This window comes from Tamandua tetradactyla, chromosome 19, assembly GCF_023851605.1.
Source record: "Tamandua tetradactyla isolate mTamTet1 chromosome 19, mTamTet1.pri, whole genome shotgun sequence".
Taxonomy (NCBI): Eukaryota; Metazoa; Chordata; class Mammalia; order Pilosa; family Myrmecophagidae; genus Tamandua; species Tamandua tetradactyla.
In genome coordinates this window covers 40,286,274-40,302,682 of record NC_135345.1, presented here as the reverse complement: position 1 = coordinate 40,302,682, position 16,409 = coordinate 40,286,274, and positions in this window count along the sequence as shown.

Sequence of the window (16,409 nt, the reverse complement as noted above, 5' to 3'; positions counted from 1 at the left end):
TCAACATTATGTCCTCAAGGTTCATCCACATTGTTACATGCTTCATGAATTTATTCTGTCTTATAGCTGTGTAATACTCCATCATATGTATATACCACAGCTTGTTTAGCCATTCATACATTGATGGGCATTTGGGCCATTTACATGTCTTGGCAATCATAAATAATGCTGCTATAAACATGAGCATGAAAATGTATGTTTGTGTTCTTGCTTTCAGTTCCTCTGAATATATACCTAGTAATGCTATCACTGGATCATATGGAAATTCTATAAGTAGCTTCCTGAAGAACCACTAAACTGGCTTCCAGAGCAGTTGCACTATTTTATATTCCCACTAAGAGTGGATAAGTGTGCCTCTTTCTCCACATCCTCTCCAGGACTTGTTGTTTTCTGTTGTTGTTTTTTTTTTTTTTTTTATAACGGCCATTCTAGTGGATGTGAGATGATATCTCACGTGGCTTTGATTTGCATTTCCATAGTACAGAATTAAGTTGAGCTTTTTAACCATTTATATTTGCTCTTCTGGGAAGTGTCTGTTCATATCTTTTGCCTGTTTTTTTTTTTTTTTTTTTTTTTTGGTTGTTTGGCTTTGGTTATTGAGTTGTAGAAACTCTTTGTATATTTTGGATATTAAACCCTTATCTGATGTGTGGTTTCCAAATATTGTCTCCTATTGTGCAGACTGTCCTTTTACTTTCCTGATAAAGTTTTTGATGCACAAAAGTGTTTAATTTTGAGGAGATCCCATTTATTTATTTCTTTTTCATTGCTTGTGCTTTGGGTGTAGGGTCTAGGAAACCGCATACTATTACAAGATTTATAAGATATTTCCCTACATTTTCTTCTAAAAGTTTTATGGATGTAACTCTAATGTTTAGGTCTTTGATCCATTTTGATTTAGTTTTTGTTTAGGGTGTGAGATATGGATCCTCTTTCATTGTTTTGCATATGGATATCCAGTTCTCCATTGAAGATATTGAAGAGGCTGCTTTGTCCCCGTTAATTTGGCTTGACAGTCTTTTTAAAGATGAATTGTCCACAGATGAGAGGGTCTATTTCTGAACACTTGATTTTATTCCATTGATCAGTTTGTCTATCTTTATGCCAGTGCCATGCTGTTTTGGCCAATGTAGCTTTTCAATATGCTTTGTCAGGTAGTGTGTGATCTCCCACTTTATTTTTCTTTCTCAAGATATTTTTAGCTATTTGGGCGCACTCTGCTCTTCAAAATAAATTTGGTTGTTGGTTTTCTATTTCTGCAAAGCAAATTGTTGGGATTTTAATTGGTATTGCACTGAATCTATAAATCAAGTTGGGTAGAATTGACATCTTAACTATATTTAGTCTTCCAATCCATGAATATAGCATGCCCTTCCTTTGATTTAGATCTTCCATGATTTCTTTTAGCAATTTCTCGTAGTTTTTTGCATACAGGTGTTTTGCATCCTGTGATGATTAGGTTCTGGTGTCAACTTGGCCAAATGGATATGTCCAGTTGTCTGATCAAGCTAGGATGGCCAGAGTGTTGCTGCAAGGATATTTCATCATTTGTTGATAAACTGGAAGGGTGGCATATTACTTCATCAGCCCATTGATTGCATCTGTGGCTGATTACATCAGCAATCAACTAAGGCATGCCTCCCACAATGAGATAATCCAATCAGTTGAAGGCTTTTAAGGAAGAAGAGAAACTCTTCCACTGCTTCTTCAGCCAGTGAACCTCTTCTGTGGAGTTCATCCAGACCCTTCATTGGAGCCACCATCTCACAGCCTGCCCTATGGATTTTGTACTCTTCCATTCCCATGGTTGTGTGAAATGCCTTTATAAATCTCATATTTATCAATCTCTCCTATTGGTTCTGTTTCTCTAGAGAACACTGACTATTTTAGTTTGCAAGCTGCTGAAATGCAATATACCAGGAACAGGATGGCTTTTAAAAAGAAGAATTTGTTAATTTGCAACGTTACAGTTATAAGGTTGTGAAAACACCCAAATTAATGCAAGTCTGTAAAATTGTTCAATCTAAGGCATCCAGGGAAAGATACCCTGGTTCAAGAAGCCCAATAATGTTCAGGGTTTCTCTCTCAGCTCGGAAGGCACATGGCGAGATCTGCTAGCTTTTTCTCTGACAGCTTCCCCAGGACTTTGTCTGTTCTGCTGGCTCTGTTGGTTCTCATGGCTCTGGTCGCCCTGTAGGTTTTTCCAAAATTTCCTCTGAAATGGCTCCAGTAATCTACCCCACCTTGAATGTGTATAGACACATCTTCACGGAAACTGTCTAATTGAATGCTACCACCCACAATTGGGTGGGTTATATTTCCATGGAAACAATAAAAAGGATTCCACCCAGCAATATTGAATGAGGATTAAAGGACATGGCTTTTCTGAGGTACACAATAGATTCAAACTGGTACCCTGACTAACACATATCCTTAGTTAAATTTATTCCTGAATATTTGATTCTTTGGTTGCTATTGTAAATGGTATTTTTTTTCTTGATTTCCTTTTCAGATTGCTCATTACTAGTGTACAGAAACACCACTGATTTTTGGATGTGGATCTTGTACCCTGTCACTTTGCTGTACTTATTTACTAACTCTAGTAGCTTTGCTGTAGATTTTTCTGGATTTTTGACATGTCATCTGCAAACAGTGCAAGTTTTACTTCTTCATTTCCAATTTGGATGTTTTTTAGTTCTTTTTCTTGTCTAACTGCTCTGGTTAGAACTTCCAACACAATGTTGAATAACAATAGTGAAAGTGGGCATCCTTGTTTTGTTTCTGATCTTAGAGAAAAAACTTTCAGCATTTCCTGATTGAGGATGACATTAGCCATGGGTTTTTCATGTATTTCCTTTATCATGTTGAGGAAGTTCCCTTCCATTCATATTCTTTGATGTGTTTTCATTAAGAAAGGATGTTGAATTTTGTCAAATGCCTTTTTTTGCATCAATCAGGATGATCATGTGTTTTTTTCCATTTTGACTTGTTGATATGGTGTATTATAGTAATTGCTTTTCTTGTGTTGAGCCAGGCTTGCATACCTGGACTAAATCTCACTTGGTCATGGTGTATAATTCCTTTAATGTGCTGCTGGATTTAATTTGCAAGTATATTGTTGAGAATTTTTTAAATCTATATTCATGAAAGAGATTGGTCTGTAATTTTCTTTTCTTTAATATCTTTGGCTTTGGTATTAGGGTGATGTTGGCTTCATAGAATGAGTTAGGTAGCTTTCTCTCCTCTTCAGTTTTTTTTGAAGAATTTGAGCAGGGTTGGTACTATTCTGTCTTGAATGCCTGGTAGAATTCACAAGGGAAGCCATCTGGTCCTGGTCTTTTCTTTTTGTGGGAACTTCTTGATGAGTGATTCAGTTTGTTTACTTGTTATAGATTTGTTGAGGCCATTTATTTCTTCTCAGGTCAATGTTTGTTGTCTATGGCTTTTTAGGAAGTTGTCCATTTCATCTATGTTTCTAGTTTTTTAGAATATAGTTGCTCATAGTCCTCTCATTGCCTCCTTTATTTCTGCAGGGTCAGTAGTTATGTCTCCTCTTCCACTTCTGATTTTATTTATTTGCACTCTCTTTTTTTTGTCAGTGTAGCTAAGGGTCCATCAATTTTATTTATTTTTATTTATATATTCAAAGAACCACCTTCTAGTTTTGCTGATTTTCTGTATTATTTTCATAGTCTCAATTTCATGTATTTGTGCTCTAATCTTTGCTATTTTTTTCCCTTTTGTTTGCTTTGGAGTTAGTTTTCTGTTCTATCTCTATTTCTTCTAAGTGAACAGTTGATTCCTTGATTTATGCTCTTTCTTCTTTTTTAATATGGGCATATAAGGCAATATATTTCTCTCTCAGCACTGTCTTTGCTGTGTTCCATAAATTTTATGTTGTGTTTTCATTTTCATTCCCCTCAAGATATTTACTAATATCTCTTGCAATTTCTTCCATTGCTTACAGGTTGATTAAAAGTGTGTTGTTTAGACCCCATATATTTGTGAATTTTCTTGCCCTCAGCCTGTTATTGATTTCTAATTACATTCCATTATTATCCAAGACAGCATTTTGTATAATTTCTATCTTTTTAAATTTCTTGAGACTTGCTTTGTGACCCAGCATATAGTCTGTTTTTAAGAATGATCCATGAGCACTTGAGAAAAATGTGTATCCTGATATTGTGGGATATAATGTTCTGTAAATATCTGTTAAGTCTGGTTCATTTATCAAATTATTCAACATCTCTATTTCCCTTATTCCTGCAAAGGACAGGTGTTTTAGTTTGCTAATTGCCAGAATGCAATATACCAGAAACTGAATGGCTTTTAAAAAGGGGGAATTTATTAAGTTGTATGCCTACAGTTCTAAGGTCATGAAAATATCCCAATGAAAGCAAGTCTATAAAATTATCCAAATAAAGGCACCAGTAAGTGGTAACCTTCACTCAAGAAGGCCCGATGAAGTTCAGGGTTTCTCTCTCAACTGGAAAGACACATGGCAAAGGTGGTGATGTCTGCTAGCTTCCTTTCCAGGCTTTTTGTTTCATGAATCTCCCCTGGGGGCATTTTCCTTCTTCATTTCCAAAGATCTCTGCCCACATGAGCTCATTCTAGCAGCTTTCTCAGATCTCAAGCCATTTCCATAGTGCTTCCTCTTTTAAAGGATTCCAGTAAAGTAATCAAGACCCACCTGGAATGGGTGGAAGCACATCTCCATCTAATCAAGTTTAATACCCACAACTGGTGAGTCACGTCTCCTTGAAAATAACTTAATCAAGTTTCCAACCTATAGTACTGAATAGGGATTAAAAGAAAAGGCTGCATTTACAAAATGGGATTAGGATTAAAACATGGCTTTTCTAGGGTACACAAGTCCTTCCAAACCAGCACAACGGACTAAGTTTATTTATAATTTTGCCAGAGTCACCCCCAGAGACCCTCTTTTTTTTGCTCAGATGTGGTCTTTTTGAAAATAATTTAATCTCCTCATTTTTAAGGTGGAATTTTGCCAATTCTTGGTTGGCAGCTTTTCTCTTTCAGAATCTTAATTGTATCATACCACTGTCTTCTCACTTCCATGTTTTCTGCTGAGAAATCCACACATAGTCTTATTGAGCTTCCCTTGAATATGAAGTATTGCTTATCTCTTGTTCCTTTCAATATTCTTTCTTTGTCTTTCACATTTGAAATTTTGAGTAGTAAATATCTTGAAGCTAGTCTATTTGGATCTACTTTGTTTGGGGTATGTTGCACTTCTTGGATCTGTTATTTTATGTCTTTCATATGAGATGGGAAATTTTCAGTGATTATGTCCTCCATTAGTCTCTCTGCTCCTTTTCCCTTCTTCTCTCCTTCTAAGAGACCCATAACATGTCTATTCACGTGCTTCATGTTGTCATTCAATTCCCTGAGACACTGTTCATATTTTTCATTCTTTTCCTGATTTTTTCTTTTGTTAGTTGGATTTCAGATGTTCTGTACTCTAGTTCTCTAATCCTTCTACCTCTTCAAATTCATTGTTGTACTGTTTTTTTTTCTTTATTTCTTCTATTGTGCATTTCATGCCTATAATTTCTACAATTTTTTTTAACTTTTGAGTTCTTCTTTATGCTCACCCAATGTCTTCTTCATGCCCTCCCTCAACTTATTCATTTGATTTTTTATGAGATTTTATATGTCTATTCGAACATCCTGAATTAGTTGTTTCAACTCCTATATCTCATTTGAAATGTTGTTTTTTTCCTTTCATTGGCCCATATCTTCAATTTTCCTAGTGTGTCTTTTTATTTTTTGCTGGCATCTAGGCATTTGATTTCCTTACTTAGTTTATTGTGGAAGTTGTTTTCACTCTTTTTCCTAGGTTTTCTTGTTGGATGGCTTTGTCCTCTATCTGCTCTTTGACATTCAGTTCAACTTATTCTTGACCTCTAGCAGAGTTTCTGTTTAACTGATAAGAATTTTTCAGTTCTTATTTTTCTGTTTCTTGCACTGCCTATATTGAGCCTTTTATTTAAGGAGGGTCTCCTCAGATATTATTGACCCCAATCAGATTTCCCAAGACCAGACAGGCCCATGTCTCAGGAGGAGAGAGTAACCAGTATCAAGTTTCCTTGAGGCTGAAACCCAGCAGGTTGTCAGATTTTCTACGAAGCCTCTAGACTCTGTGTTTTTCCTATCCTGTCCAGCATGTGGCTCTTCTCTGCCCACAGCTTTCTGCCAGTGTAAAGTGATGGAATGTCTTTAATTTCAGCAGCCTCTCCTTGCCAGGGGTGTGGTTGAGACCAAGGTGGTAGGTGGGCTTTAATTGCTTCTTTTCCAGCCCGTGGGGCCTGAATTTCCTGAAAGAGGACCTCCACCTGAGCTGGGCCCCATCCCCTTTTTCTTGAGTTTGATATACACTTTAGGGAATGTTCCCATCTACCTGACTAGTTACTTTGTTTCTCAGACATACCTAATTCTGCCCTTGGCTGGGGCAGTGCTGGAAACTGAAATGCTCACAGTTCTATCTAATGAGCTGTTAAGAAGTTAAAAAAATAATAAGTAAAAAAAAGCCTTTTGGAGCCAGAACCTCATTCCCTAGGTTTGCCAATTAAGAGCTGAAGTTGATGTATGGCTCTATGTCTCCCCAACTTCATTGTGTCACCTTTTCTCGGAGTCCAATTCTTTTCCAGTTTCTGTGCTGTCCAGCTCAAAAATTCTCTGTTTTGTTTTGTTTTTGGTTTTTGTGTTTTTTATCAGCCCTGCCCTCTCTGCCTTGGTGAAAACTCCTTTGTCCTTTAGTGCTTACTCTAGATCCCTCTGTGTTTGGGACCTGTTTTCAGCAATATGAATTTGTTAATTAATTCCATAATTGGAGCTTGGTTGAGCTAACTCCTTTCTACTCACAGAGTCTGTTTCCTTTCCCCTCAGAGTACCAACCAATAGAGTAGTCATCTAGCAGTTGATATTTAATGAAGACTAACAACCAAGTGTGATTCCAACAGAAGAGAGTCAGAAGCTTAATGGAAAGATCATGGAGAAAGATAGATAAGCAGAACTTGGTTAATAGTACAATGATCTGTGGTGGTCAGAAAGACTGTGTATATGCCTAAGGTTGAGTACCAGCCTTCCATGCCCATGGGGGAGAAACACCAGCCTTACAGTTTTGTGTGGCTCTCAACTGATCCACCCATTTCAGGCTGGTGTATGATATGTGTCTGGTCCCTAATGTCTCTGCAGCGGTTGTTCTGTACCATTCCTGGCTATTTGCTAGCTGCTCTGGAGGATGAAATAAATCCCACACCTTACTATGTTGCCATCTTGCCCCACCTCCCTGAACCCTTTTAAGGACAGTTTCTATAGCTATTTTTCTCCTGTGTGTATGGGCTACATTCTTCTGTATCTATGCAGCTCTAATTTTTTTTTCTTGAAAAGTTGACATTTTAGATAAGCTATTGTAGAACCTCTAAGGAGATTCCTCTCTCCTTCCCATATGGTTTGCTGTTGTTTGCCTGTTTATTTTGTTTAATGATTTTGCTTGATGAGTTTAGTGAAGTATATTTCTCACAGTGTACACCCTCTCAGCAGACTCAACCTTGGGCATGTGCACAGTCTTTCTGACCACCACAGATCATTGTACTGTTAACCAAGTTCTGCTTATCTATCTTTCTCCGTGATCTTTCCATTAAGCTTCCGACTTTCTTCTGTTGGAATCACACTTGGTTGTTAGTCTTCATTAAATATCAACTGCTAGATGACTACTCTATTGTTTTTGATAATGCAAAAGGGCATTCATTGCTCTACAGTCTGATCCCAATTAAAATAAGGCAGCTTGGCAGGACCTAAGTTTTGCCAGACTTTGAAACCTACTCAGAACCTCTCCTTGGTGTAATTCCTGTGCCTGCACCCATTCACCCCCTGCCCCGTCCTCCCGATGGAGCAGAGGCTCTGTGTCTGTGTGTGTATAGGGGTGGCATGGGCAACTAGTTCCACTACCCACTTACCATCATTGCCCAGTATATTGTCTGCAGTTTAGAGCAGGGAAGAATGGGACTTCCAAACCTACCCAGAATATTTCTTCTGCTCCAAGAAGCTGGGAGAAATAGAAGGTGCAACTCATCTGCCAAGCCCACTGGAGAGGAACTCCCATAATACAAAGTTGTGTGGAATAGGAATTTGCACTCTTCACCAACCACCCTGCTCAGATCCTTCTATGGAGAAGCAGGGATGGGTGCCACTTCTCAGCTGCTATCACCTGAATGACCTAGACTTTCTGAAGCACAGAGCTTGTGGTGGTTAAGTTCATCTGTCAATTTGGCTGGATTTTTTTTATGTCATTTGGTTGAGCAAACACTGGAATGTTTGTTACTGTGAAGGTATTTTGTCAATGGATTTCCATCTATAATCAGTTGAGTTCAGATACAGCTGATTGCATCTATAGTCAATAAAGTGGATTGCCCTCAGCAATGTGGAGTCTTACCATCCAATCAAATGGAGGTCCTAAATACCAGAACTGAGGATTTCAAGAGTCAGAAAAAGAATTTCTGCATTTATCTCTCAGCCAGCTTCTCCTGGCTTCGTTGTCACCTTTGTTGGAGTTTCCAGCTTGAAGTCTGTCCTACAGAATTTGGACATGCCAGATTTCAGAATCACCTTTATCAGAGTTTCTGGCTTGTAGCCTGCCCTACAAAATTTGGATGTATCAGTACCCATGCTTCAGTCACATGAGCCAATATTTAGTCTCTTAATATCTATATATATATACCGTAAATGTACATATATATTTGTGTGTATATGTGTGTGTGTGTAAGTGTATTTATGTATCCTGTCAGTTCTGTTTCTCTGGAAAGCCCTAACATAGCTGTAGAAAATGGGATCTGCTGAAGTTCACTTCACCAGCTACCTGATCCATCCACAAGAGATCTTCCATCCACATGAGCTGAGGAAGATGGGAACTGCTGAAACGGTGCTTCCACAAGGCAGATCTATGGGGATTGGGTGCAGTTAAAGCTCAAATGCTATGGCCCCTCATTTTCCATACTTAGTTTCCAAACATTTACTTGAAAAAGTGTTTCTCAACTTGTTGTAAGCAAATGATTGTCTTTTCTAATTCTGACTAGTTACCATACCACTTTTCTGGAAGTTCCACCTCTTCCACAAGCACTTGAAAAGAATGTATATTATCCTGTTGCTGGGTGGAATGTTCTATAAATGCCAGTTAGATCCCACTGGTTTGTCACTTTGTTTAATATGTTGACTTGGAGCTATGTACCCTGGAAAAACATGTTCTTAGCTTAATCTGTTTCTGTGGTAGTGAATTCATTATAAGTAGAACCTCTTCATGAGGTTATTTCAGTTAGGGTGTGACCCACCTCAAACAGGCTGTTTCTTAATCCTATTACTGAAGTTCTTTATCAGCAGAATGAAATTTAGAGAGATAAAGAGAAAGCCACAGAAGGAGCAGCCAAAAACTGCAATCAATGGAATGCAGAAGAGAACAGAGAGGCCAGGAGAGATTACCATTGCATTGCCATGTGAAAGAAAAGCTAGGGACCAAGAATCACTGGCAGTAAGTCCCAGAACATCAAAATCTTCAGAGAGAAAGCATTGCCTTGATAATGCCTTGATTTGGAATTCTCTTAACCTCAAAACCATTAGCTAATAATTCCCCATTGTTTAAATCAACTCATTACAGCAGCCAAGGAAACTAAAACAGATTTTGGTACCAGGAGTGGGTGCTCCATTGTAAATAATAAAAATTTGGAAATGGCTTTGGAACTGAGTAATAGGTAGAGGGTGGAAGAATTATGAGGTGTCTGATAATTAAAGCTTAGATTGTGGGCGGGTCATGGTGGCTCAGTGGCAGAGTTCTCACCTGCTATGCTGGAGACCTGGGTTTGACTCCTGGTGCCTGCCCATGTAAAAAAACAAACAAACAAAAAAAAGCTTAGATTGCTTTGAAGAGACTGCTGCTAGAAATACAGATGCTAAACGTAGGTCTGATGAGACCTTAGAAGGAAATGATGAATGTGTTATTTGAAACTGGTAGAAAAGTAATCCTTGCTTTTTAGTGGTGGAGAACTTTGCAACATAGGGTTCTGATGTTGGTTGGAAGGTAGAACTTGTAAGTGATGAACTTGGATATTTAGCCAAGGAGAATTCCAAGCTAAGTGTGGGAAGTGCATCCTGGTTTCTCCTTGCAGCTAATAATAAAATGCAAGAAGACAGAGATAAGCCAAAAACTGAGCTATTAAGCACAAAGAAATCAGAGATTTATGATTTGAAAAATTCTGAGACTCCAGATAGTGTGCTCTGAGATGGGCCAGAAGTGGCTCATCAGGGATCTCCCTGAACTTGTGTAACGCGACTTCATGGAAAATAGGGCTCCATGTGAGGGCTGAACTGAAGGTGGATCCAGTCAACCATTTCAGTGACTGTCAAGATTGGATATGCAGTTACGTAGGAGAGATTTGTGGAGTGTCCTTGTGTCTGATGGTTTTGATCCCTTTGAACTGTACATGAAACTGGCAAGTTTCTTGAGAAATTTGCATGAACAGAACCACTACCAGCCTGGATTAAAAGGGATGGAGAAGGGACAAACTGAAAGAAGAATGGTTTCAAGGGCAGAACCTTGGAAGCTGATATCTGGACTGAAGAGATCTCCTTAGGCCAAGAAAGCAGACCCACCCAGGTGTGGAAAGGGCAGGTCCACTCCTGTGCTTGGAGGGAGCAGGGTATCTGCCTTGGTGCTTGAAGGGGGTAGGTCTAGCACTCCCTTGTTCAGGGAAATTGCTGCCACCCCAGTGCTTGTAGGTGGTGGGGCCATGACTCAGCATTCATGGACAACCTGGGTACTACACCAATGCTTGGATAGGCTGGGGCCTGTGTGCTGGCATTTGTGTAAGGCCTGGCCACCATTGCAATGCTCAGAAGGGTGGGGCCTTCATCCCAGTCTTTTGGAAGAACATGTCTGAACACAGGTCTTGGAAGGGGCTGGGCTGCCTCATCAGTCATAGAGAACAAAACGTTGATCTATAGATGACTTTCAGACCTTGTAATCTAATGGGTTTTGCCCTGCTGGGCTTCAGAATTGTTTGGGACCTGTGACCTCTGGTTTCCCTTCATTTTTTCCCTATTGAAATGGAAGTGTTTACTCTATGCTTATCTCCATTGTGTGTTAGAAGCAGATGCCGGTGTACCTCACTTTATTGTACTTGGCTTTCTTGTGCTTCACAAGCTTAGCATTTTTCACAAATTGAAGGTTTGTGGTGACCCTTTGTTGAGCAAATCTATAGGCACCATTTTTCCAACAGCATGTGCTCACTTTGTGTTTCTTTGTCACATTTTAATTAAGGTATTTTTGTTGTTTTTTGTTTTTAGACACAATGCCATTGAACATTTGGTAGACTACAGTGTAGTGTAAACATAACTTTTATATGCGCTGGGGAACCAAAAAATTTGTGACTTGCTTTATTGTGGTGGTCTGGAACTGAACCCACAATATCTCTGAGGTATGCCTGCAACTGTTTTCTAGATTTCACAGGTCCACAGACAGAGGGGAATTGTGCCTCAGGACAGACCACACCCATAACTGATTTTCATGAGACTTTGTACTTAGCATTGTTACTGAAATGACTTAAGGTTTTTGGGATATTGTGATGGAATGGGTTTATTTTGCATGTGGAAAGAATATGTCTTTTAGGGTTTCATAGAGCAGACTGTGGTGGTTTGAATCTATGTACCCCAGAAAAATATGCTTTTAAACTTAATCTATTTCTGTGAGTGTGAACTCATTGTAAGTAGGACCTTTCATGAGGTTATTTCAGTTAAGGTATGGCCCAACTTAATCAGGATGGCTCTTAATTCTATTATTATAATCCTTTATAAGCAGAATGAAATTCGGAGAGAGAGAAAGTTACAGAGGGAACAGCCAGAAATTGAAATCAGTGGAATCCAGAAGAGAAGGGAGAGCCCAGGAAAGGAAATCATGTGCATTGCCATGTGACAGAAAAACTAAGGAACAAGGATTTTCAGCAGTCAGCCCCAGAACTTTGTATTATATTGACTTGGTTCTTGTTTAAATCTTCTGGTTTAGCAGGTAGGCAAGCCATTTAGACATACAGCACACATCCTGGCCCACTTTGCTGACATTCACTTAGTACAGAAAGGTATTGGTTAATATAGGCTGTGTCCCACAGTTGCTGCAGCCTGGTGGGGAGGGGTAGGTGGTGCAGAGTATTAGTCAGTATTTTCCAGAAACTCTCATCTATTGCTGGCGGGAGTGCAAAATGCCACAGCTCCTCTGGAAAACAGTTTTGTACATTTTGTAATAAAGTTAAACATACACTTCCTACACAATCTAGCAATACCACCATTAAGCATTTGCCTAAGAGAAATGAAAACTTATGTTAACACACAAAAAATATGTGTTTATTGTGGTTTTATTTATAACTATCCCAATCTGGAAATAATCCGCAAATCCTTCAAAGAGTAGATGTATTAACATATTGTGGTACATCCATATTTGGTAATTAAAAGGAACAAAGACTGATAAATACAACAATATAGATGAATCTCAAATACATAATGCTAAGTGATAGAAGCCAGACTCAAAGGACATGTGCATACTGGAAAGGTAAAAATACAGGGAAAGAAACTAGGCCTGGTAGTGGGGATGGACTAAAAAGAGGTAAGAGGGAATGGGGCGGAGGGGGATGAAACTGTTCTATGTCCTGATTGTGGCGATTAAATGACTGTAGATGTTTGACAATACTCATTGAACTATACACTAAAAAGAATTATTTTACCCTATGTAAAATATATCCCAGTATACCTGACATTATAAAAGTATAGATCAAGCCTCTTGTTTATGGAGACGAGCAAATTATCTCTCTCTACCATGTCTTGGGGAGTTCTGGTTTTGTAAGTATTGAAGAGTTAATAGCATTTCTTAGTTAAGAGATGGATGACTGGGGTCTGGGGAGTGTACCTCAGAAGATGGCACAATACAGGCAAAGGCAAGCACAGATAGTTTGAATTTTGAGAGGAGGTACCAAAATGGCCTGGAGGCCACTCAGACTGTTGACCCATATAGTAGTCAAGAGAACAGGCTCTAGGGTTAGGTGGTCTGAATTTGTATCTGGTTCTTCACTTTCCTACCTTTGTGACTTTGGCTAAGTTACTTAAACTTTCTGTGCTTAAGTTTTCACATCTGTAAAAAAAAATGTAAAAAAAAATCTGTAAAAAAAAAAAATGTAAAAAAAAAAATCTGTAAAAAAAAAGTTACATGCTAAAGTCTTAGAAGAGTGCTGAGCATATATTACATGCTCAATTAATGCTAACTATTTTTTTACTCATTTGCTCATTCAACATACTTTCCCTGAATGCCACTTTGTATCTAGCCCTGGGATTGGGCACTAGGAAAATCTACAGAAGAATCAGTTTAGATATCTAAGCTCTAGTGAGGGATGGACAAATTAAAGGTAGGATGATAAATGGTAATAACTGGGGAAATCACAAGGGTTGTGCAGCTACAGAAAGAATTAGAGTATCTCTGCTGAGGAAGTGAGTGGAGTTCACCCAGGGAAAGTCTCAAAGAAAAGATGAATGTGGTTTTGAAAGGTGAGTAGGAATTTGGAGAAAATCTCTCTGAAAGTCACAGAGCCTGGAGAGAGTTTGAAGGTTCTGGGGGAAAACATAAAAAGAGAACAAAATTTCAGTGATAATAGATGAGGCCTTATAGAAAGCAGAGGTTGGATCAAGAGAGACAAGTTCAGCTGCGGTTTTGGTTTGCTAAAACTGATAGGATGCACTATACCAGAAATGGATTGCATTCTATAAAGGGGATTTATGTTACAAGTTAGAATTTTAAAGCTATGAAAATGTCCAAATTAAGGCACCAACTAGAGGATACCTTCTTTCAAGAAAGACTGATTGTGTATGGGGGCTTCTCTGTCATGGAGAAGGCACAGGCGACATCTGCTATCCTCTCCTGGCCTCTGGGTTCAAACAGCTCTCTCAGCTCTTTCTGCATCCCCAGACTTCTGTGTCTTGGTTTCACCTCTCTGCCCTGTGTCGGCTCTGAGATGTCTCTATTTCTCTATGTTTCCTGCCTTTTAGTCTCTTCATACAGGGCTCCAGTAAAAGGATTAAGACCCACTTTGAATGGGTAGAGTCACATCTAATCAACGGGGGACCATAACCAAAAGGTCCCACCTGCTATTGGAAAAACCTAATCAAAAGATCCCACCCACAATAGGTTTGTGCCCACAAGATTGGATTAGAGGAATAATGCTTTTCTGGGGTACATAACAGTTTCAAACCAGCACAGGTGCAACAGGGCCATGGAAAGATTTTAAACAGGAGAGCAGTAACACGATCAAATCTTTGTTTTAGTGACTGGTGTGGTTTACCATCCTCTTGGATGATTGAAGTGAGAGAGTAAGGAGACTTCTGGGACAGCCCCAGCAAGATACAGAGAGGCCTGAGCTGAGGCAGAATAGGAGAGGACAGATTCAGAAGAAGGGTTGGAGGTGACAGTTGGATGTGAAGGGATGAGAGCGAGCTTAGTGCCAGAGCTAGTCTAGAAGTCAAAGTCAACTTTTCATTCAACAAATATTTAATGATGCCTTCTCTTTGTGTGGTACTGAGGACACAAAGGTAAATGAGTCCCAGTCCAGCCTATGGGGCTCTCCTTCTGGTGGGGAAGAGTCTTTGCCTTATAACTAGAGTGTAATGAGTGGTCTTAGGGAGGGCAGTGTTAAGGGTGTTAAGAAAGAAACTGGCTTAAATGTTCAGTAGGATTTTAGTTAAGTTATAGGAATGCTTGAGCATAGGCAGAGGTGTAACATGAAAATAGCTGGATTTTGCAGCAAGATTTGAGACTTGGAGCAGATCCAATATCCTTGGAGGTCCTCAAAGGATTCCTCTCCCAGAGTTCTTCAGAAGCACTGGGTCTTGACAGCAGGAACAAGATTGACTGCGCTCAGTGAGAAAGAAACATGGTCCAGGACTCTAAAGATCCAACTTCTGTTTTCTATCCTTGACCTGGATCACTCAGGGTGCCCCTGGAGAATGCAAAACCCAGGGCTTAATGAGCAGAAACACTCAAAGCAATAAACATGTCCAGATTTGATGAGAACTGCTCCTCTCGAAAAACGGTAATAAACTGAAGAAGAACTATGTTTCTAATTTGGGAGGTGGCCCTCCCCCCACATATAGCACCATTACCAACTACTTTGACTATCATCTACTCAAGTCAAAGGAAATGGTAACAGATTCAGTTTACACATCTTAAAGTGAATGTACCCTTGAAGGGCAATGCATCGTTGTGCTTTGTGCACACACACTGGTCATCCCGGTCTCTAAGTTTAACTTCTATGTGTATACATATATGCATTTACTGCCATATCAACCCATTCTTCCCTGAACAGAGTCAGTCTGTTCCTTTAATGCACATTAGAATTGACACTTTATCCCCAGCAAGGATCCTAATCCCCCTTCTAATTGACAGCATTTAAAACATTTGGCAGTGGTAGAATGCTAGCCTTTCATGAGGGAGACCAGGGTTTGATTCCCAGACCATGCACCCCTTCTCCCCCCACCAAAAATAAATAAATAAATAAAATCTGGCAATGATTATGTGTTGTCTTCTTCTGCATGCAGAACATCTTTTGTTCAGCTATTCTCCATATAATCTAATTTTCAGAGTCTGTATTTTTCATCATCCTGGTCACTCTGGCCAGAATCCAGTTTACATTATTCCTCCTAGAAGTTTGGGTCTTATTTTGAAATCAGCAGGTTTCTTTTCACTCACATAAAGGAGTGGGAGGATTACATCCAGTGATTTGGACTGATCCAAACCAATATTCATTGTGACTTTGCAGTCACATATATTAGCTGTGGTAGGTTGAATGATCTATCTCCAAAAACACATTCTTAATCTTAATACGTGCCCCTTTGGGTGTGAACCCATTGTAAATATGACCTTTTGAAGATGTTATTTTTAGTTAAAGATGGCCAACTTAATAAGGAGGGGTCTTAATGCAACTTACTGGAGGCTTTATAAAAAGAAGTAACTGGAAACCAGAACTGGAAGCCACAGGAAGAAATGGAAGTCAGTGGAAACCGGAAAAGCAGACACAAGGAGAGCATGATCGATCACCCTTTGATAGGAGGCAGAGATACAAGCCAAAAACCCTGAGGACTGTGGCAAGTCAGCATCAGAACATTACAGATTTCAGGCAGAAAGCAAACCCTGCCCATATCTTAATTTTGTCTTCCAAGTCATGAGCTAAGAGATTCCTATTGTGAAGCCAAGACCAATTTATGGTATTTCTGATAGCAGTCTCACAAACTTCTTAGCTTTTGGGTTTGGAGTCAACTACCTCAGTACGAAAGACCTCACCTGAGAAGGTAGAGTGCTTCAA